The sequence below is a fragment of the Myotis nattereri genome (genome assembly GCF_964212035.1).
Source record: "Myotis nattereri genome assembly, chromosome: 21".
Lineage (NCBI taxonomy): Eukaryota > Metazoa > Chordata > Mammalia > Chiroptera > Vespertilionidae > Myotis > Myotis nattereri.
The window spans coordinates 12,268,840-12,293,330 of record NC_138097.1 but is presented as its reverse complement, the minus strand read 5'-3'; the positions used below and the strand labels follow the sequence as shown (position 1 = coordinate 12,293,330).

General features: G+C 46.0%; 1 long non-coding RNA gene across 1 annotated transcript in view; it reads right to left on the bottom strand.

Annotated features, from left to right (window-relative positions):
• The window catches only part of LOC308535748, a 1,003,266-nt gene that overhangs the window by 102,802 nt on the left and 875,973 nt on the right, over positions 1–24,491 (bottom strand). Inside the window, exon 10 of the long non-coding RNA XR_013997295.1 lies at positions 23,482–23,552. This is a non-coding gene — a long non-coding RNA (uncharacterized lncRNA). The remainder of the gene's footprint in view (positions 1–23,481; positions 23,553–24,491) is intronic.

Here is a 24,491-nt window from a genome sequence, read left to right as displayed (position 1 = left end):
TGTGTGTGTGTGTGTGTGTGTGTGTGGCATTGCCCAGGCTTCAAGGCTCTGTCTGCCAGGCCACTTGGCCATAGTTATTTTATGCCAAGATTCTGGCTCTCCAACTCAAAGCCACTGGATAATGGGTTTGTGCTCAAGCCAAGAATCTTAGGGTTGGGCTGCCGGGCAAAGGGCAGGTGGAATAATGGAACAGGGTGTGTGTGTGGGGGGTGGGGGCAAGGCCTGGGGGGAGACTGATATTTTCTCTTTTTTTTCATAGCAAAGACCCACCGTGTGTTTGAGAGGTTTATAAATCTTTACAAAGACCCCTTCTACCCCATCAAGGAAGATGAGAGCCCCCAATAGGAAATAATTATCATAAGAAAATATATTCCTGGTATACACTTAATTTTCTCTCTCCAGAGTTGGAAATGTTGTAGTTTTTAAAAAATATAGTTTTATTGATTTCAGAGAGGAAGGGAGAGCAGGAGAGAGAGAGAGAGAAACATCAGTGATGAGAGAGAATCATGGATCAGCTGCCCCCTGCACGCCCCCTACTGGGGATTGAGCCCACAACCCAGGCATGGGCCCTTTTTTTAAAAAAAAAATATATTTTATTGATTTTTTACAGAGAGGAAGGAAGAGGGATAGAGAGTTAGAAACATTGATCAGCTGCCTCCTGCACACTCCCCACTGGGGATATGCCCGCAACCAAGGTACGTGCCCTTAACTGGAATCGAACCCGGGACCCCACAGTCCGCAGGCCAACGCTCTATCCACTGAGCCAAACCAGTCAGGGCAATAACTGGGCCTGTGCCCTTGACCGGGAATCGCATCGTGACCTCCTGGTTCATAGGTCGACGCTCAACCACTGAGCCACACCAGCCAGGCGTTTTTTGTTGTTGTTTGATTTTTTGTTTTTCTTTTTAACAGGCAGCCTGAATCCTGGCCTCCTCTGGTGTAGCCGAAGTCCACAATCCTTACTATTCTATATGAAGTAAATGATCCTTTTCCAAGTCTGTTCACAGAGCCATTGGATTTGCCTGTATGTATTGAGCACCTGTTATGCAGATGGCACTGTGAGGAGCTCCACAGGGACAGAGGGAGACGAAGACACGGTCCTTCGCCAAGTTCACGGTCACGTGTGGGAGTGCTTACATGTGGGCAGTGGCGCATTTGATCCCCGTGGAAGATAGATATGACTTCCCGCCTTACCACCCGTACTGGTGAGAAATCCCCTTGTCCTATACGTCCCCCTTCCTTGTTTTTCTGTCACTCGAGTGTAATGGAAGGCGTTCTGACTACCCAACGAGCCACTTTATTCCGAGGTGAAACCAAGAAGTGACGTTGCGTGCCAGGGGCTGCCTCTCGCTGTGGTTTCGTATCTGTGCCTCGGCAAGCATGACCGCAAATAAATGCCAATTGCCTGGTTAAAAACCCACTGTCACACTGTAGATCCCACCCTCAAAGTCACAGAAATGTCTTAAAATACCTCGGTCTCTGTGCCTGGATTCATTTGGGAGTGCTTTCCCAAACAAATCCATGCCTCTACGTGATGCACGATTAAAAACACAGACATGCCCTGACCGGTTTGGCTCAGTGGATAAAGCATTGGCTTGCGGACTCAAGGGTCTCGGGTTCGATTCCGGAAAAGGGCATGTACCTTGGTTGCAGGCACATCCCCAGTGGGAGATGTGCAGGAGGCAGCTGATGGATGTTTCTCTCTCATCGATGTTTCTAACTCTCTATCCCTCTCCCTTCCTCTCTGTAAAAAAACCAATAAAATATATTTAAAAAATAAATAAAAATAAACACACACACACACACTTGCAATGACGCACTGGCTAGGATGCTTGCAATCGCATCTCACGGCAATTCTGGGGCAGGAGGGACCGCAGCCCGCCCTTCCCTAACCACCGGCTTCATACGGTGAATTCAAAAGGGAGGGCTGGGGGTTAGAGGCTCCAGCTGAAAGGGAAAATCAGACACAGCAGTGCCTTCGCTTTTGTCTCCGGCCTTCTCCCGGAGATGAGAGAGCCTGCGGTGGGTGGCCGACCTGCATCCCACCTCCCAATTCTGCTGATCACCTGCGGGTGACACTCCGCAATTACCTCTTTAAAATGCCAATTAACCCATTCAGCGCTGGCTGGCACGCCGTGAGCTGTCAGGAACAGCCATTGTGCACACGATAGCTGGAGAGTGAGAAACTCAGGCATGTGCACGCACACACACACGCATGCATGCTCACACGTATACATGCACGCACATGCACGCACACACATGGAGGGAGGGGCAGGTGGGAAGCGGGGGTGGGGGGTGGGGGGGTGGCAGCCAAGGTCTTGGTTGCCTGCAGCAGGCCCGGCGAGCATCACCATGGTTCTTCACGTCTCGTGGGAATTTAATAATTTCTCCCCATTGATAAAAATCAAGAATAAGCAGATGCGGTGGGATGCCTATGCCATTGAGAGGTAGAATGAAGACCCGAACATCCAGATAGGATTCACGAGAAAAAAAGCAGCAACTGAGATTGGGCAAAAGGCCCCCCCTTTTTTCCACTGTATCGCACCAGCTTGCAAAGCGACGGTGAGTTAAATGGATCCATATCACTTCGGCGGTTAGAGTGAGTGCTCGCTCGGAAGAAAGGAGTGTTGATTTAAGCTCAGTATGTGCTACCTGGAGGCATTGAGTAAAATTACTGCTCACATCCGTGGCATCTTCTGCCTCCAGCTTGGAACCCTTCCCAGCACAGCATTTTTTTGTTGTTGTTAATCCTCACCTGAGGATATTTTTCCATTGGTTCTTAGGGAGAGAGGAAGAGAGAGGGAAAGACAGAGAAACATCGATGTGAGAGAAACACATCAACTGGTTGCCTCCTGCACGAGCCCTGACCAGGGCCCAGGCCGGGAAGGAGCCTGCGACCCAGGTACGTGCCCTTGACCGGAATGGAACCCTGGACCCTTTGGTCCACAGGCCGATGCTCTATCCACTGAGCCCAAAGGTCTAGGGCCTTCCCAACACTTTCTTGTGTCGTCTTACAGGGGTGCATCGGGCAGGAGAGGGAGTGTTTATTTCGGGGGTGAAGAAGGAAAGGAGGGGAGTCCTCCCAGCCTGGGGCCTCAAGGCATGAGGGGCGGGCCTTCCCAGGAGACCTTGCAGTCCAGGTGGTGGGTGTGTGATCCGGGTTGGAGGTCACTGCATGGTTGCCTGGAATTCCGGCCTTTGGTTGTCACCAGTCAAAACTTACAAGACTTTGGACTGACTTGCTAAAGAGATGGAGAGAGAAAGAACTGCTCTAGAGGGGCAGGCCTCTCCCATGCAACCAGGCTCCTCCCTCTGCCAAGTGTGCTCAGATGTGCACAGGTGTGCACCGGAGCCCAGATGTGCAGTGAGTTCATTGCACAGGTGTGCACAGGTGTGTAAAGGAACCCAAGTGTGCAGTGAGCTCATTGCACAGGTGTGCACAGGTGTGCACTGGAGCCCAGGTGTGCAGTGAGCTCATTGCACAGGTGTGCACAGGTGTGCACAAGAGCCCAAGTGTGCAGTGAGCTAATTGCACAGGTGTGCACAGGTGTGCACAGGAGCCCAAGTGTGCAGTGAGCTAATTGCACAGGTGTGCACAGGACCCCAGGTGTGCAGTGAGCTCATTGCACAGGTGTGCACAGGTGTGCACAGGAGCCCAGGTGTGCAGTGAGCTCATTGCACAGGTGTGCACAGGAGCCCAAGTGTGCAGTGAGCTAATTGCACAGGTGTGCACAGGACCCCAAGTGTGCAGTGAGCTCATTGCACAGGTGTGCACAGGAGCCCAGGTGTGCAGTGAGCTCATTGCACAGGTGTGCACAGGAGCCCAGGTGTGCAGTGAGCTCATTGCACAGGTGTGCACAGGAGCCCAGGTGTGCAGGGAGCTCATTGCACAGGTGTGCACAGGAGCCCAGGTGTGCAGTGAGCTCATTGCAGTGGGCATTTTTCAAAACCCAGAAGTTGCCTCTGTGGGATAAGATGACCTCGGCCAACGGTAGGAATGAACTTCAGACAGTTCCTGGTTTCACTGGCCCTGAAGCTGAAAAGCCAGCCCCAGTCCGCGGGCACGACAAGAACAACCGTGAGGGAAGGGCAGAGAAGGAATTCTAATTCAAGGTCCAATGGAAACATCCAGGACCCAGACGGTTTGTAAAACCCAAGAGAGTGCACTTAGTATTAACAGGGAAAAGAGAGCAGGAAGGAGAAATAATGAACTCTAAGAAGGTCACAGTAAAGCTTCCGTGAATGGTCTAAACAGTGGTTCTCAACCTTCCTAATGCCGCGACCCTTTAATACAAGTTCCTCATGTTGTGGTGACCCCCAACCATAAAATTATTTTTGTTGCTACTTCATAACTGTCATTTTGCTACTGTTATGAATCGTCATGTAAATATCTGATATGCAGGATGTATTCAGGCGACTCCTGTGAAAGGGTCGTTCGACCCCCAAAGGGATCACGACCCACAGGTTGAGAACCGCTGGTTAGTCTGATATCTAATGGGGATTTACAACTGAGAGCCCCTGGGTTTGGGGTTCTTCCTCATATTTCCATGTTGTACACAGAAAGGGGAAGAAAAAGTTGTGACTCACAATGTCCCCCACCTCCTCTAAGGAATAAAATGGCCCTGGCCGGTGTATCTCAGTGGATAGAGCGCTGGCCTGCAGACCAAAGGGTCCCGGGTTCCATTCTGGTCAAGGACACGTACCTCGGTTGCAGGCTCCTCCCCGGCCTGGGCCCTGGTCGGGGCACATGCAGGAGGCAACCAATTGATGTGTTTCTCTCACATCGATGTTTCTCTCTGTCTTTCCTTCTCTCTACCACTCTGTCTGGAAATCAGACAGATATTTTTCCAAAGAAAAATATCCTTGGATGAGGGTGTGTTTTTAAAAAAAAGGAATAAAATGCATGAAAACAGCAACCAGAGAAACCTTGAAGTAACATTGGTGGGTTTTTAAAAAGTGACTCCTCTTCCAACATATACCCAAACTGCCAACCCGGGGTGGCCAGACTGTTTTACAGGCAACGGTCCGTCGCATTCTCTGTATCAACCGGGGGAAAAAATTACAACGCACATCTGGGTGCGGAAGCACCTGCAGTTGCACCAGATGTTCCGTGGACAGTTGGAGTGCCGGCAGTTGACATGTTTAGGGGGACGTGTCATAGTGGAGGCAGGTGACAGGGGTTGGCGGCTCTTAGGTTGTCAGTAACACAAATGAGATTGAGAAGGACATGGTAATGTATTTTAAATGTTACTTCTTAGCGTGTTGTGAAGGATACATAATATAGCAAAGGTGAACTGGGGTTCGGTTTGTTAACAAAACAATCAAGTCAACTTTACTAAATCTGCACCGATAGATGTATAAAGTATCTATCTTTTAAAAAACAGATTTTTATTGATTTCAGAGAGGAAGGGAGAGGAAGAGAGAGATGGAAACATTAATGATGAGAGAGAATCATGGATCGGCTGCCTCCTGCACGCCCCACACTGGGGATGGAGCCCACAACCCGGGCATGTGCCCTGACCAGGATTCAAACCATGACCTCCTGGTTCATAGGTTGATGCTCAACCACTGAGCCACGCCGACCAGGCTATCTCTCTATCTTTTTTCCTATTTTATTAAAAGACCTAGGAACACACTACACGCTCTACATAAACATACTGAGATGGGGTAAAAATTCATTTTCAAGTGAGTCGGCTGTTCATGAACACATAATTGCACAAAATTAGCTCACACTACACAAACTTCTTAAGAAACAGAGTTTAGTGGGCAATCCCCACAATGTCTTCCTGGTGGACTTTCATCAATTATTTTCCAGAAAAGATAGAGGTGGCACAGTGCATGACCCAAAATGCAAATACCACTGAAAGAACATAATGAAAAGAATTTGAGCGACTCTCGCCGGAGGACGTATCTGGGATGTGCATGCTTTCTGATCTTAAACGACAGAGTAACAGTGCTATTTTCTTCATTTTTATGGCAAAAGATCCACAGGAGGCCTTTGAAAGACAGTTTCTCGGGCACGCAAGACATTTACAGAATGATGAGAATGTGAATGTCTCTCTCCTCTGCCAGCCCTGCGGACATCAGCGGTGCCTGCCTGGCGCTGTAGATGCAGACTCCACCAGTGGATGGATATTTACTCCAGGAGACCCGAGCCGTGGCCTTTCATTTTCTGAGGACTGGTACCTACTCTCGGCGCAGCCATGGGACAAAGGACTCCTCGTGCCTCTAAAGCCTGGACTGTGAGCCCAGCCTTTGCAAGCCACCTAAGCGATTAGAATAATGGGGGGCGGGGGGCGGGGAAGGGAGGAAAGAAAAAAGATAAAATACAAATTTTACTCAGCTCTGTGCTGGATTACTTCCTCGCGCCCTCGCCTTTATTGAGTGATTTGGAGTTTCATTAGGATTCAGGATTCCTGTGGAAGAAGAATCCACGGCTTGTCTTTCAAGGGGTTGCCGCCTGACCCATCAAAATGAAAAGGCTCAGCGCGCTGTGACAGGTCCCCAAGCAGCCTTGAGTGACAGCTTCATTTCAAGGAGTTCTCAGATGAGGGTTGCATCGAGGGGGGAGAGATGGTGCTGGGGACAGTTTGTTCCTTAAAAGTGACAGTCAGGTCGGTGGCTCTCAGACCAGGAGCCGAGGCACAAAAGGATACTTGGGCATAGTGAACGTCTCACGAATATTTCCTGCCCACCAGGTTTCCTTTCAGATGGCGAGTTCTTACCCATAGATAGCTTTTTATTACTGATGTGGGGAGAAAATAAGAGAGAGATGAGTGATTGTAAGGAGGCTAAAGCCAAAGGTATGTCACTCGACAATTTTTTTCCCCCCAAAAGGAATCGGGATTGAAGTAGGGCGGCCTCCCAACAAACACCACGGCAGAAATCTCATCAGACAACGACGAAGCGAAATCAATCCTTGCGAAAGAAACGTCTCAGCTCTTTCTCCTTGGATAGGATCAGATTGGAACCACAATAATCATGAAAAAGAAAAACAAAACAAAACGCATGAACGGTCCCTTGTCACTGTGCATTCACTGTCCTGGGGTGAATTTTGGGGCATCTTTTCTGGAAATAAGATGCCTAATAATTCGAAGGGGCTACCTACCCCTCAGTGGGTGGAAAGGGCTCAGATTTGTCTATTTCCAGGGCAGCCACGGTTCCCGCCTCCTGGTGCCCCCGCCACTAATGAAAGGAGCTTAGAAGAAGCAGACAATAGACCGAACTCAGCTGCCCCCTCTGGCATTTTTCTCATGGTGCTATCCATTTGGAGTTTTCAGCTCAGGAACAGCCCTATCCTGCATCAGGAAAAAAAAAATCACAAAAAACGTATGCACACTCTCTTAACATCACACTCGTCATTTTGAAGACTCTTTAAAAAAACGTATGAAAGAATTTCTATGGTAGGCGAATAGGGAACTCTCTTCTTCAAATGCATCCAAAATTCATCCATCGTATTTCTTATTTTTCAAGAAGAAGAGTATTTCCCCGAGTAACAGAATAAAACCACAGCACAGTGCTGCTCTTAAGGTGCATCTGATGTAGTTATTAATCTTATTATTTTTTTTTAATTCTCACCCGAGGATATTTTTCCATTGATTTTTTAGAGAGAGTGTAAGAGAGAGGAAAAGACAGAGAGAAATATGGATATGAGAGAAACATCTACTGTTTGCCTCCTGCATGAGCCCCAACCAGGACCCCAGGGACGTGCCCTTGACTGGAATCAAACCCAGGACCCTTCAGTCCGTAGCCTGATGCTCTATCCACTGAGCCAAACCGGCTAGGGCTGTTGTAGTTATTTTTAACGGGGCAATAGAGCCTAGACCAGCATAAATCTATTGGTTTGCCAAAGTGCATGTTAGGGATAATCTTAGCAAACTTCATCCTATGTATTTTTTTTTACAGTTTTCTTATGTTTTATGTTTTCCTTCAATAAATGTGTGGGTCCTACAAAATTAAGAGAAATGTATCTTTGGTATGGGAAAAGGAAAATCTTAAAAAGCCACATACATTTTGAACCAATCATGCTATTAGGCGTCCTGGGATTTTAAGAAATTTCATTTGTGTGTAACATGTGTGTCAATAAAATGCAGCGTGTATTTTGCAAACATTCATTAGTGCTGAAGTTTTTATTGCACGTTGCCAATAAGAGTGAATTCCCAACTTTTAGTTTTCTTTGGATTCTTTTATCTCGGGGCCCTACAATTTTTGTGGCCTCAGAGCAAGTACTAACTAGCCAAGTGAAATAGCGAATAAAAATCTTATTTAAGTAAATCCGACAAAATGCAACTAAATCATTGGTAAAGTAAATTTGTTTCAAACAGCTGGGTATTTCTGTATCAAAGGCTGAGTATTGTATTCTGATTTATTGAGAAACACAGCTGAATTCTCACCTTCGTCTATGTTTGGTTCTTTTGAAAATAATATATTTTTATTGATTTCACAGAGGAAGGGAGAGGGAGAGACAGATAAAAACATCAGTGATGAGCCACCTAAGGGATTAGAATAATGGTTTTTTGGTTTTCTTTTCATAGCAAAGACCCTTTAAGAGAGAGAATAATTGATTAGTTGCCTCCTGCATGCCCCCTACTGGGGATTGAACCTGCAACCTGGGCATGTGCCCTTGACCGGAATCGAACCTGAAACCCTCAGTCCGCAGGCTGATGCTCTATCCACTGAGCCAAACCAGCGAGGGTTCTTAAAGGTTACCCATACCTCTGCCATACGCCAATAGGAATGGAATAAGGCATGCTGGGGAGTTTCTTGCTTGACTTTAATACTTTCAGTTTCATTCCATTCATTCGACAACAATTTACCGAGCACTTGCTGTAACCATGTTGGACACCCAAGAAGCAGCAGGCCATATTGCTCAGTAGAAGTTCACTATTCATTGCTCAGGCCTGCTTTCTCTTCCCATGGGAAACGCTCCCACAGGAAATGATTATTTCTTATTTTTCCTTACTCCTCAATTCCTAGCAAGAAGGACTCTAGCAGGGAGGGACTAGGTTAGATTCTAGGTGATTATGGTGTTGTTTTACCCTTCCTGGAGGAATCCTTAGTACAGTGTAAGTTCTGTTAGGATGAGAGTTTTGGTGGTGGGGGGCTCACAGGTAAGGAGGTTACAGCAGGTCCGAGGTGGGGCTTGGGAAGAGGACACGGAAGTAAAGAGAGGTTCTACGAGGGAAAAAAAAGAAAGATGAGCCAGCCAAGTTGGGGAAGTTTCAACATGTATCCTCCTAAAAAAACACACGCTGCTCGTTCGAAATCTACTTGTATTTTCCCTTGAAAATTGAGCTCGTTATGAATTAAAACAACACACAGAAATGTACAGATTCCTTCCCATATCACTGCAATTACCACCCTTAACAGGTGTGGTACGCCCTTTCAGACTCATTGTTGTATGTGTGTATATGTATGCGTGTGCCTATAACATATAACCATATATGACAAAATCTCAGTTATTTTAACAATCTGCACCTATAGATTTATAAAGTATCTATCTATCTTTTAAAAAATAGATTTTTATTGATTTCAGAGAGTAAGGGAGAGGAAGGGAGAGATGGAAACATTAATGATGAGAGAGAATCATGGATTCATTTATCTCTATTCCCCTATGGAATAATACATTCCAGACATATTTATATGAATAGAATATTATATATGCCTATGGGAACAGAGATAGATGAAGAGGTAGATATTCTTGGAAAACTGTACCAACTTTTTTTTTTTAATGCTTTACAAATTTTATTAAGATTCTAAGCCAGGGGTGGGCAAACTTTTTGACTCGAGGGCCACAATGGGTTCTTAAACTGGACCGGAGGGCCAGAACAAAAGCATGGATGGAGTGTTTGTGTGAACTAATATAAATTCAAAGTAAACATCATTACATAAAAGGGTACGGTCTCTTTTTTTTTTAGTTTTATTCATTTCAAACGGGCCGGATCCGGCCCGCGGGCCGTAGTTTGCCCACGGCTGGTCTAAGCCTTTGGATTGAAGATCAATGAACCCCAAACAGAATAAACATCGAGTTCAAACCACATTAAACCAATCGCTATATTGTTTAAGATTAGATACATATATGGTAAAAGCAAAGGCAATCATATGTAATGCTTTCAACAATAAAGAATTATTAAAAAAAAAAAAAAGCAAAGGCAAAATTAACCAAAATTCAGGATAGAGGTTATCTCTATGGAGGATGGGGGGCGGGGGGGAGGATGTGGTTAGAGAGGGGATGCTTAAAGGCTTCAAACATATTATTTAGTATCTGCTTTTTCTCAAGTGACATAAAAGGGTAGGTAAGTTTCACTGTACCAACTTTTTAATGGTTGGTTTAAATTCTGCACATTGCACACTCAGCTTGGTTCAAAAAGTTGGTCTGAATAAAAGAGTACGTAGCACGCAAACACACCCTTAAATATGTTTGCTCATCCCCGCTCTGATTATCCCATGGGGATGAATTTTACAAGTGGAATTCCTGGGTCACACGGGGTCAGAGTGTTCTCTGGAAAAAACATAACCATCTACCCGTTGACCGGCTGAGTCTTAAAGAGCCCGTGGCTCTGTGTCCTTTGCCAAAAGGATGCTCTCATGGTTTGAATCTTCACATTCGAACATGTGCAACCTGGATCGCATGTTTTCTACAACTTGCATGTCTTTCCTGAATGATCAGGCTCAGAGCTTCTTTTTAAAAATTGTTATTGGCGTTTTAATTTCTGTGTGCATGCGTGCGTGCGTGTGTGTGTGTGTGTGTGTGTGTGTATGATTTGTCTTTTATCCCGTTCATATGAGTCTTTCGTATAGATCTTATATTCATGGACCAGTTTCCACAATTTTCTAAAGCAGCGGTTGTCAACCTGTGGGTTGCGACCCCTTTGGGGGTTGAACAATCCTTTCACAGGGGTCGCCTAAGACCATCCTGCATATCAGCTACTTATATGACAATTCATAATAGTAGCAACATTAGAGTTATGAAGTAGCCACGAAAATAATTTTATGGTTGGGTCACAACATGAGGAACTGTATTTAAAGGGCCAGAAGGTTGAGAACGACTGGAATACGAAGTTTTGGACCAGATAATCAATGCTTCAGTTTTCATTTCATCGCAGCCTTTCAAAGTGAATCTCTTAATTTTCCTCTTTATTTTTTCATTTGTTGCTCTGGCAAGATCTTTATTGCACTTCACCTTCCGGCGTTTGACTAAGAGTCAGTTACGGAATTGAATGTGGAGAAACGATTTCAGGATGTTTGTGTCATTCCCGTCCCCTCTGCAGCACAGACAGGCACATGGCTGTGTGAGTTTTTTGATTAGTTTCACCCATTTGACAATCCGGGGTCCCGCTAGCCTAGATGATCAGTATTTATTCAGTAAAAGGTGAATAAAAACGGGGTGCCAACTGCCTCTTAACAGATTCTCAGAGAAACAGGTCACGATTGTAGAGTTCTGAGTGATCATTTTAAGGCTGGGCCGATTTAGAGAAAATGAAGCTGAAGTTGGGTGGCCATTCTGTCAGGGATAGGCCTATAGCGGCCCAAACTCCGATACGATCCGAAAACCCCTAATTGGTCACATAAAAGATTGCTTACAAAGGAATCTGGTCCGATTTTTCTCTTAGCGCCTACGCAGCCCGTGAGAATAAAATGAGAAGATCTTAATCATTTGAATTAAAGTCGCCGGGGGGAAAAAAAAAACCCACACAAAACCCACGATGACAATAAATCGCTCAAATGATTCCCAACCGTGGGGCGACCTTCGAGGCCAGACACTCATTCTCGAAGACCTTTAGAAAAGTGAAACAGAGGATGATTGAAACCACCCTGAGTCCCTCCTGCCTTGAGCTTTCGCAGGCCTGAATGCTCCTTGGAAAATCCCCGAGAAAAAAAAAAAAGGCTGATAATGACTATATTAATATGACATTTCAACAGACGACACCATGCAAACTAAGGTTAAAAAAAAAAAAAGAGAGAGAGAGACAGAAGAAGAAGAAGAAAAAAGGGAAAGAAAGCCACCCCCAAGTCCCAAGGACTCAGGATGGAATCGCAACCCCGTGCGGGTTTTATTCGCACCCCAATACTCACAAACACCCAAATGTAACTCTTTCACTAGGAATTCCCTTTGAGTTCAGCGTGATAATGAATGTGAAGAGTTGGGAGAGGGGGGAGGCGGGGACGTGGGGGTGGGGGGGGCGCTCTGTGATTTTGCAGGTTCACACCAGAGAGGCAATTTTTATAGCCTGAAAAGGGGAAGTTTTCTTTTGTTAATGGCTCACAATCCCATGAAAGGATTCATCAGTCTATTTTCGGGCCCCACCACATGGTGCGTATCTTTTATAAATGGAGGCAGGCTCCGCTGCGAGCCCTCCTGCCTAATTGTCGTATGCAAATAAAAGCAATTATAAGGCTTTTAGGGTGAAGGGATGACAGCTGAGTTTGGCAGTTGCGAAGGCCTCACCCACCTTGTTGTCATAGCAACCAGGGAGGCAAAGGACAAACTAGTGCAGGAGGCCACAGGAAATCTCCATCTCTGTTTTGGTTCAAGAATTTTAAAATAAAGAGACCGGCGCCGAAACGTCCGTGTCAATGTGTAGTAATGAGTGCCTCTGCTGAAAATATTATTTAGATGAAACTCTTACTTATGTCCCGGCCCCTTTACAATGATCCCTGCCATCGAACTACCATTTATCCGCTATAGCATCTGCGATGGGAGTTGCTACTTGGAAAGTTCCGTGCGGATCGTAACAAGGCATTCAATCATTAGGAGAATGGGAATTTCAACAAGCTTTTGCACACACCACCGGGGTGGAGATTTTTGTGAAAGAAAAGGCAAATTCTGAGGAAAGAAGATGATGTAATGCGTGTGTGTGTGTGTGTGTGTGGGGGGGGATGGGGCAATGTATGCAGCTACCGGTGCACAGAGTTCAATATATACACATATTTTTGAAATGTTTGCGCCAACGTGTTAAACAAGTTGAATAAATAGCACGCAAAATTAAAACGAGTCACCAATGGGTATCTTCGGTGGCAATCTATTTCACAATTACTCTTGTGGAAGCTTTCATGAATTAAATATGAGTTCTGTCTTGAAATTAGGTGTTATAAGGCTACATTACAACAGGCAGCAGTAATTGAGGTGGTGGCAACAGGGGGGTCTGTGAACTAATCTCTTGCCATGTCACGTGTCGTCCCCCCCCACCCCCCCTCCCATCGGCCAATGGGCAGCCGCCCTTCACAAAAACAGAGGCAGCTGAGAAAAATTGATTTCTCATCGGAGCCATATTTGATAGCTTTTGAAATCGAAAATTGAAATTAACTAACCTACGCCCCATTGTAACAAAAGAGCAAATTAAATATGCAACGACGGTTCCTGTTGGCAGCCAGAGGGCCTGCCAAGGTAAATTTGTAAATAGAGTTTAAGATGCAATTCTTCCCCCACCCCCCTCTCTTTTGGTGTAAAAGTAGAAGTGTATGTGGCTTTATAAATTATTTATATATAAAAAAATCATCGGCTGCAAATGGCCACTGTGGTTAAGGATTTCCATGGAGGAAACCATTGCATTTGGAGAGTGAATCAAAATTAAAAATCCATGATTCAGACATTACTTACAATAAAGAGTAGGAATATTTTAGACTTCCTTTTCCAAACTCTGCTTTTATGTCTTCCATCCAGCTATGAAAAAATAACTACAATAATTTACTGAAATTAAAAAGACAATCGAACATGCCATCCATTTAGCCATCCCACCGTCTTGTAAATAATTATGAGTTCATTTTGATGTGCTAACTGCAGAAAGCCAACAGACCACTCCATTGTCTTATAAGCGATGCTTTAAAACACAGCACTTCAAACATATTTTCCCCACCGATTCCCAGGGATACGGCAGCCCGGGCTATTGATTTTGAATTTATAAACTTATTAGGTCCGATGAAGGGGATGGAGGTCTCAGAGGCGATATCCCGGGCAATCCAGCCATGACAGTTTTTAATTTATGATTTCCCTCCTGCCTGTGCCAGAGGCTGCCCACAATAATGTTTGTTTAACCACAGAGAACGTGTTCTGAGCCCCACTTTTTTATTGCATTGGTAAGTAGGCGAATTAATTTTCTATGTTTAAGAGGTAGATGGTGGAAGATAAACATCGTGAAATCATCACCCAGCCCCGTGTTCCTGGCTCAGAGCTGAGCCGTGTAGAATTCAGCGTCAAGTGCGGTGGAGGATAGGACCCTGAGCCTGCCTGTCAGCGCACAGATCCCGTAAAAGTCTTTTTCTGCTCTAATTTATTATTTTTAGTGTCAATCAGCCTCCGACGAGGAGCGTAACCTCCTCCAGGATTGGGATCAACGGTTCAGTACTTTCCCAGTGCAGCTGAAGGAGCTGTCATTATGTGAACCAGGACGGAGACATACCAGACAGCCACAGTTGCAAAAGTTTTCCTTCTGTGCAGGAATCTTTTTAAAAAATATATATTTTTTATTGATTTCAGAGAGGAAGGGAGAGGGAGAGATAGAAACATCCATGATGAGAGAGAATCACTGATCGGCTGCCTCCTGCACGCCCCCTACTGGGGATCGAGCCTGCAACCTGGGCATGTGCCATGACCGGGAATCAAAATGTGACCTCCTGGTTCATACTAGCAGATTGACACTCAACCACTGAGCCACACACGGAGGAGAGAGGAAAATACAGAGAGAAACATTGATGTGAGAGAAACACATCGACTGGTTGCCTCCTGCATGAGCCCCGACCAGGGCCCGGACCAGGAGGAGCCTGCAACCGAGGTACATGCCCTTGACCGGAATTGAACCCGGGACCCTTTGGTCCACAGGCCAACGCTCTATCCACTGAGCCAAACCGGCTAGGGCTGATGTATATATTTTAAAAAAAATGATACAGGTTCAGCCGAATGAGGCTCTAAATGAGATTGTAAATGCCTTAAGAGTGACTTTCTCTTCAACCCTTGTTATTTAAATTAAAAAATCCGTGCTGTGAGCATCACTTAGCTTCACATTTCAACAATCACCAATTTGTTCCTCAGGAAGAGAAAATACAGGGAATTGCTCTTAGAAAAAAGAGTAGATGGATGAAATAAAAAGAAACGCTCTCACAGCGAGCTCTACAATGTATTTTAAGCATGTTGAGGTGTTTTATTTCATCTGCGGGGGAGGAGAGGTTTGCTGGCTTCTGAGCTATGCCCCTTTCTAAAGTTTCCTTCAAAGGCCCCTCCGTCTCTAACCTCACGGCCACCCTGTCCCAGGACTGCAAAGACCTCACCCCACCCCGACACCTACAGCGAAATTAAGCTTTAGGCTCCAGTTATATATGAAAAGAAAGATGAGCCCTAGCCGGTTCGGCTCAGTGGCTCGGTGGATAGAGCGTCGGCCTGTGGACTGAAGGGTCCCGGGTTCGATTCCGGTCAAGGGCAGGGACCTGGATTACAGGCTCCATCCCTGGCCCTGGTCAGGGCACGTGCAGGAGGCAACCAATCGATGTCTCTCTCACATCGATGTTTCTCTCTCTCTGTCTCTCCCCCTCCCTCCCACTTTCTCTAAAATTCAATGGAAAAATATCCTCGGGTGAGGATTAACAACAACAAGAAAAAGACGAAGAATTACATCATTGCAGGACTAAAAGGCTATAGTATAGCGATTTCGGAATCGAAACGTACAGCAATGTTTAACGAACGCAACTCGCTTCATTACCAACCAGTAACCATATCCACATGTGCATATGGTAAGATTAAGCCAAGCCATTATAATAGCCTTACAAACGATGAATATTCGACAATGGCAAGTCTGGCTAAACAAAATCGCATTTGCTCGATGCCATGGTATTATTTATTTGGACGCAGGGTGTTTCCCCAATATGCACCTTATAATTATGGGGCATTTCCATTTTTTTAAAAAATTCATTTTTATTGACTTCAGAGAGGAAAGGGGAGGGAGAGAGAGAGATAGAAACATCAACGATGAGAGAGAATCATTGATTGGCTGCCTCCTGCACGCCCCCTATTGGGGATCAAACTGGCAACCTGGGCATGTGCCCTTGACTGGAATCGAACCTGGGATCTTTCAAGTCTGCAGGCCGACGTTCTATCCACTGAGCCACACCAACTAGGGCCAGGGACATTTCCCTTTTGAAGGAACATGAGAAGGCCCAGCTTTAGGATGCAGATGTTATTGCTGTTATCAATCTCAACCTACTAAAAACACCAACATTTTGGGGCCCAGTCCTTTTGCAAAATTAACATTTCCCACGCTGGAGCCATTTTCACACATTTAGTTTTAGTGGGAATTATTTTTTTCGGGGATTATTACACACAGGGTCATGACGTAGATAAGCTAAAATACTGGGAGATTCAGAATGTTAACTCATATTTTTAAAGAGTTGCTAAGGGGGAAAAAATCAGTCTGCCACTTATGAAAAATGATCAACAGACAACCACATGTTATTTTAAAGGTTTTCTTTAGCATTGGTGATCTGATAATTGACATACATTTATATACGTACTAGAGGCCCGATGCACGAAGATTCGTGCAAGAATGGGCCTTCCTTCCCCTGGCTGCCAGCACCGCATTCGCTCTGGCCGGAGCCACCTTTCTGCCTTCACTGTGGCCTGGAGCCGCCTTTCCGCCTTCCCACGCTGCCCAGAGGCCCAGAGCGGCTGGGGCTGTGTGGAATGCCTGCATCCCGCCCCACCCGCCAGCCGCTCAGCACCTGCTATGCAAATTAACCCACCATCTTTGTTGGGTTAATTTGCATACTCACTCCTGACTGGCTGTTGGGTATTGTGAAGGTGCGGTCAATTTGCATCTTTCTCTTTTATTAGTGTAGACTAGAGGCAGTGCATGAAATTTGTGCACTGGTACGGTCCCTAGCGGCTGCCAGCTGCTGGCCGGGTACTCCCTCCCTTCCCCCGGCAGGCCCTGCCCTCTGGTCAAACTCCCGGACAACCTCCCAGTTGAGGGGACAATTTGCATACTACCCTTGCATTATATAGGAGATGTATAAATATATATTTAATTCTGAGGGAATCCTGTCTCATTATTACTAAATTTTGAAAATAAAATTTCCTACATTGCTATTTGTCTCTCCACTGCTATTTCTCCAATTCATGCTGTTCAAACTTTTCCCTTTGGCCTAGATAATTTCAAGTTTTAATTTAAAATCACCCAACTTGCTTGTAAAACAAACATTATATACCATTTAAAAGCCGACTTTCTAATAATACCTCTGAATTTTCCTGTGATCTGGATATGTAAGTATTTACATATATATTACTAGCCCTTATTAACTTCACATTGCAAGCAGGGGAGGCCTGACGTTTTATTTTTAGTGAGAGAATTGCTCCTGCCTCTGGACCCATTTCAAGATAAAATTGATGTTAACCTGCTAACAGGAAGGTAGAATTTTAAATCACGTTCCAATTGGACATTTTAGCTAATGCTTTCTTTACTTATTTTCGTCACAGTATGTATTTAACATGCGATCGTCATACCTTTTCACGTCACAAAATCTTTTAAGCCTCCGTTTAGTTAAAGGTTGAAGGATTTATTTATCTAATAAAAAGCTACTAATTAAACATTTGTGGATTTTTCTCACATTAGAGGCCCCTAATTCTTTTTTTTAATGTATTTTTATTGATTTCAGAGAGAGGAAGGGAGAGGGAGAGATAGAAACATCAACGACAAGAGAGAATCATTGATTGGCTGCCTCCTGCATCCCCCCTACTGAGGATCGAGCTGGCAACCCAGGCATGGGGCCCTGACCAGGAATCGAAATGTGACCTCCTGGTTGATAGGCGGACACTCAACCACTGAGCCACATGGCCAGGCAAGGACCCTATTTTTTTTTTTTAATATGTTTCATTGATTTTTTACAGAGAGGAAGGGAGAGGGATAGAGAGTTCGAAACATCGATGAGAGAGAAACATCGATCAGCTGCCTCCTGCACACCCCACTACTGGGGATGTGCCTGCAACCAAGGTACATGCCCTTGACTGGAATCGAACCTGGGACCCTTTAGTCCACAGGCCAACGCTCTATCCACTGAGCCAAACCGGTCAGCGCAGGGCCCTAATTCTTAAAAAAAAAACAAACCCATCTAAACTTTTGGACGTTATTTTCGCCTGGTTGGTTTCTTCTTGAGTAAAACAACCCTTTGTTTTAAGATGCATTGATCAGTAGCTGGAATAGCAGCTTCGCTATCAACTTACTGATACACACGCACAGAAACATTCGCCCCCGACAAGGCACTCAGGCCAAAGCCACTTCTCAGAATTTTTCAAAGGTGATGACACGCAGAGTCAGGGGTGTAACCACAGCATCCTTTGGGCCGTGGCTGGGACGCTCTTCCACGGGGGATCCTGCTAACGCGGATGACAAGTCCCTTATATCCCGTCCGCGAGCGTTTTGATGCCTGCGATGCTCGTCACACCGCCTTCTGACTCCCGGGACCGAGTCGTCCCAGGGAGCGGCGGCGAATGTCACGCTAACTTCTGACTCCGCGACGACATACAGCGTGGGCAGCGCTTGGCCGCGCTCGTTTCATTCCAAGGGCGTCAAAGGGAGACTCGGAAAATGACTCCAGCCCCACGGCTCTGATAAAATAAGATGCTTACCCACCGACAGCAATTACCATAGAAATAAAAAGAGGACACAGCTTCCTAATGCTCTCGAATCAAAGAGGCAGAGGTGGGGAGGGCCGGGGCTGATTGCGGGATGGGCCGTCAGCTGCGTGGGGGGAATCGTTGAGACTTTCATCCGGCAGGTTTGCTCCTTGGACGACGGGGAAAGGTTATTCATCATTTTCAAGAGCAGAGGGTTTTTGCTCAGTCATTTCTGGGGGTGCCTAGCCTGGAAACTTTTGCTCTGCAGACAATAGAGATTAATTTCCAAGAGGAAGGGGGGAGAGAGAGAGAGAGAGAGAGAGAGAGAGAGAGAGAGAGAGAGAGAGAGAAAGAGAGAGAGAGAGAGAGAGAGAGAGAAAGAGAGAGAGAGAGAGAGAGAGAGAGAGAGAGAGAGAGAGAGAGAGAGAGAGAAGCATCAATGGTGAGAGAGAATCCGTGATGGGCTGCCTCCTGGTTCATAGGTTGATGCTCAACCACTGAGCCACTCCGGCCGGGCTAGGCTCTTGTGGAACTTAATGAAAGCTTAACCACTGACCCAGGAGGACAGTGTTAACCCTAAGATTGCCAGTAAGATTGCTGTGTGGATGCCAAAATGAACCAGAGGGTAAATCTAATCTCACCTAATTCTTTTGGTTAAAGCTCAATGATGTTGTCTGCATTCAAGAGCCAAGACAGAACGCCGACCCCGGTTCTGGCACAAATGGGCCTGTGACCTTGACTGGGTTTGCAAGAGTTGCCAGGTCCTGCTGGGTTACCCTCCTGTGGACCAACTAGAGGCTCTTCCCATGTCCTTCAAGGTTTCTTCTAACTGAAAAACAGTGCCACCCTAGCCGGTGTGGCTCAGTGGATAGAGAGTCGGCTTACGGACTGAAGGGTCTCAGGTTCGATTCCGGTCAATGGCACATGGCCGGGTTGCAGGCTCCATCCCTAGTAGGGGTCGTGCAGGAGGCAGCCGATCCATGATTCTCTCTCATCATTGATGTTTCTCTCTCTCTCTCCCTCTTCCTTCCTGTCCGAAATAAACAAAAATATATTAAAAATATAAAAAATAGTGCCATTTGCCCCTCTCTCTCCGAGAGGTGGTGGATAGTTGCTGCGTTCGGAGTTACTTGGCCAGTCCTGGGCGGAAGAGGTTGGACACAAATCCAACAAAGTCTCCTACCTACCCCTCCCTTTGTCGGATTTGCAATATATGACAGAACTAAGTGATACATAGCCCATTGACTTTAACTTCATGTTTTGGTGTCTTGAGTTCGGATAATGAGCCTGTTTGTTCCAAATCCAATTACCCATTCTATTTTCTCACCCCCGGCCCTCCCCACCACATATGCGGAGACATTCATTACCCACTTCCCTACACCACTCCCAGGGCCACGGAACACACAAAGCGGGCTTTGTCCCAGAGGTGGGATTCAAAGCGAGGGGAGGGGCCGGCTTGAAAGGCAAGGCATTCTTCCAGGTCTCAGGACCGGCCTGGAGGAAGTGTGAAATCAGAAGTGGGAAAATCAAACACGCAGAAGTGGAGTTTGGGGAGAAGGGAGGGAGCCCTGAGGGCGAGGGTCTTCAGAAGGGACAGGGGGACTAAACATTTCTCTCCAATCAGAACTGCATGGCAGCTCCAAGAAAGACAAAGACATGCCTTCAGCTCTAAAGGAGCAAACGGAGACGCAACTTAGTGAAGAAATAGGGGTGACTCCACACACCCCCTGTTTGCATCAATTAGGGCTCAGGCTGGGCCGGGTCCAGGCATCCACCTACGAAAACAGCGCTGAAGTTAAGACACTGGGTACCCGTCCAATTACCATCAGTTGGGCGTCTGTTCTCTCATCAAAGCGACGTGACACGGAGACACAGAGTCAAACAGATGGCTGTATTTTGCTCAACTGGACTTTAATGAAAAAGTCCAGATTCTTTTGTTGCGGAGAAAAAGGGATTATTGCCTGAGAGGACGTTCACTGCGGAGGGAATAAGATAATGCTACATCAAAGAGCTGCAACGGAAAATGGAATACGGCGAGATGATTTCGCCCCCTCACGGGAGAGAAAGAGAACAAAGGAAATTTAGATCGTGTGAAATATCCCGAATTCATAAAAAGAGACAACGCAGCCAGGATCCCACTGAAGATCCAGCCCAGGTACCCGAGTTGAAACGAAAGCAAATCCAACTGGCCCGATTCATTGCAAAAATCGAAGAATATTGAACGAGGGATGCCGGCCACGAAAAAGGGGACGTGCACACAGAGGCAGAATCAATAGCAAATGATCATAAGGGGAAGGTGGCTCAAATGGAAGTTTCCAGAAAACCTCAGCCTTTCGAGCTGAGTAATTCCCACAGGACAATGGTGGTCTCATTTCTGACAGGTTGTGTAGTCTCCACCTCGTGAGGAATGTGGGGATGTCCACGAACATAGGGTGCACCTTTTGGGTTTTCCAGAAGGGAAGTCATTCATCAGCTCTTGGTTTTGAAACGCCTCATTTTTTTTTTTTAAAAAAAAGATATTTTTATTGATTTCAGAGAGGAAGGAAGCAGAAGAGAGAGACAGAAACATCAGTGATGAGAGAGAATCATGGATCGGCTGCCTCCTGCACGCCCCCTATTGGGGATGGTGCCCGCAACCCGGGCATGTTCCCTGACCGGGAATCGAGCCTGGAACCCTTCAGTCCGCAGGCCGATGTTCTATCCACTGAGCCAAACCAGCTAGGGCTGAAACTCTTGATTTTGGAGTTGCTTTTTCTCAAATAATTGTCTTTATATCATTTTAAAAGGGAAAAGGCAGAGGAGGTTGTATGAATATGGGAATATGGTTCTTTTCAAAGCTCACTAATTGAATGCCAATGCATTGCCAGCTCATTACAACGCAGGCTGCTTTAATTAAAAACGGGCCCACGTGCTATAATAAAAACGAGAGAATGAGCCTGACTTAGAATTGGATACCTTTTATAAAAATAATCCTTAAGCAAAGGGCAGAAGAACTTTTTTTGGTATTGTTTTGTTAATTCTCACTGGAGAATATTTTTCCACTGATTTTAGGGAGAGTGGAAGAGAGAGGGAGAGACAGAGAGAAACATCGATTGTTTGCCTCCTGCACGAATCCCAACCAGGGCCCGGGCCGGGGACGAGCCTGCAACTGAAGTACATGCCCTTGACCGGAATCAAACCCGGGACCCTTTGGTCTGCAGGCCAACGCTCTATCCACTGAGCCGAACTGGCCACGGCAAGACATTTGACAATGTTTATAAATGTAGACGATCTTTCAGTAATTGTCATTATAAGCAAAGGCACATGCACGGTTGCCTAGCTGGCTAAGGCTTAGCATTCGTTGACGGCACAAGCTACGGGCTGCAGTGTAGCTTCGCGGCATTGAATGTCTCCAAAGAGGCTTTTATGAGTGGACTGAGGACCAACTCAGTATCTCATGACAGAGATGGTTTCCAATCAGGGGTTTGAAGTGCATCTTCTAATAACTACAGGCGAAGGAGAAATCAGTTCGCTTGCCTCTCACTCATAAAACATAGCGCTGGTTGTCAGATAAACAGAAAAGGAAGTGATCAGTGAACTTGACAAACACAGGAGGTTCTGCAGCAGCGCGTGTGCGGATTACATGTGACCTTGGACGTGTCGACTTCAAGTGTCTGCCTTCCTCTGTCTACTTTCCCCACTTGACGTTTGAGTCCATCCTATATAATAAAAGCCTAATATGCTAAGTGTCCGGTCATCTGGTTGTCCCTTCAACCAATCAAAGTGTAATATGCTAATGATATGCTAAGGCCACTCAACTGCTCACTATGATGTGCACTGACCACCAGGGGGCAGACACTCCAACCAGTAGGTTAGCTTGCTGCTGGGGTCCCGCCGATTGGGACTGAGCTAGACGGGCCGGACACGCCCTGGAGCCCTCCCGCGGTCTCTCCCTTGGCTGGCCAACCTCCCATGTCCCTCCCCGGCCCGAATCATGCACTGGTGGGGTCTCTTGGCCTGGCCTGCACACTCTCGCAATCTGGGACCCCTCGGGGGATGTTGGAGAGCCGGTTTCAGCCCGACTCTGGAGGCCAGGCCAAGGGATCCCACTGGTGCATGAAATCGTGCACCGGGCCTCTAGTTTATTTATTAAACATAAAAGGCACTTCTCAGTGCTCTTTTAGCAGGATGAATAGAAAATCAGTAGAGCTCTCCTTTAAAAAAAAAACACCTCTTATCATTATTATTATTATTATAGACTTTACTACCATTCAGGCATATTTTTCTGGATCTTTCTCTGTGCAAAAACTTTTAAAAAATATATATATTTTGATTGATTTCAGAGAGGAAGGTAGAGGGAGAGAGAGAGAAACATCAATGATGAGAGAGAATCACTGATCGGCTGCCTTCTGCACGCCCCTTACTGGGGATCGAGCCCACAACCCGGGCATGTGCCCTTGACCGGGAATCAACCCATGACCTCCTGGTTCATAGGTGGACGCTCAATCACTGAGCCACGCCAGGCGGGCATCTATTCAGTAAATGTAGACAGTCAATAGTAAGATGGCCAGAGAGCTGAATTAACACAGAGCTGTGGCATCACCCACGTCTTGTAGAATCATACACATTCTCTGTGTGGGCAGTTGGACTATACTAACTGCCGGAATGTATCAGGACCCAGACAACTGATCAGAGATGTCCCATCGATTCTAAGTGACATCAGGAGGAAAAGGCGACATGTTATGTCTAGAGCTTGGGTTTGAGACGGTTGTAAAAAGTCACCCAAAGTCAAGGACGTCTATTCAAACTCAACGATCTAAGACGATAGTGAAAAATATTACTTCATAATGATTACAAGAATCGTCACCTTTCATTGGGCAACTCATTGTATGCGGAGCACTTACCTTCACGGTGGTGGGGTTCAAAGGTCACCAGCCTTCCGAGTGTGAAAGCAACAAGCGCTTCCTGTGTGTCCCTGTGAGGAGAAAACAAAATAGACAAAGTTAAACAAAGAGAAGAGAGTACGTAGCATTCATTGCACATCATGCTTTCTTGAGTTTCCATTGAGACTGAATTATTGGATTTCCCCTCCTCCCCCAGGTAATTTTATTTATTCTTTTTTTTAATGTAACATGCAATAAACCTTAATATTTCAAGAAAAACTATCTGAATTATTGGATTTAAAAAATATATATGTTTGCATTGATTTCAGAAAGGGAGGGAGAGGGAGAAAGAGAAACATCCATGATGAGAGAGAATCATGGATCGGCTGCCTCCTGCACGCACCACCCTGGGGATCGGGTCTGCAACCCGGGCACGTGTCCTGACCGGGAATCGAACCGTGACCTCCTGGTTCATAGGGCGACGCTCAACCACTGAGCCCCATCAGCTGGGCCTGAATTATTGGATTTTAATATTTGTATGTCTCAAGTTACCTAGATTTTATTTCCTTACTCAGCACCTGATTACATTCATCCAAATCGAGAGAAAAGAGTATTAAATGTGATCATCAACACTGAAGACATGAAAAATTACCATTAAACTTTACAGGCTAATGAAAAATCATGGGATGGACTTAATATGTTTAGCATCTGCAATTACTGCCTGGATGATACAGAAAAGCAGCTTCTGTCTGTATCACCCCTTCACTGGTTCCTTTCCTTTTGAAGTGTTGGCAACTATAATTTTTTCCAGGATATTTTCTGCACAAATAAATATCAAATTCCCACCCGAGCCGGTTTGGCTCAGTGGACAAGAGAGAGCATCGGCCTGTGGACCGAAGGGTCCTGGGTTCGATTCCGGTCAAGGGCACATACCTCCGCTGCAGGCTCCTCCCTGGGCCGGGCCCTGGTCGGGGCGCGTGCAGGAGGCAGTCAATCGATGTGTTTCTCTCACATCGGTATTTCTCTCTTTC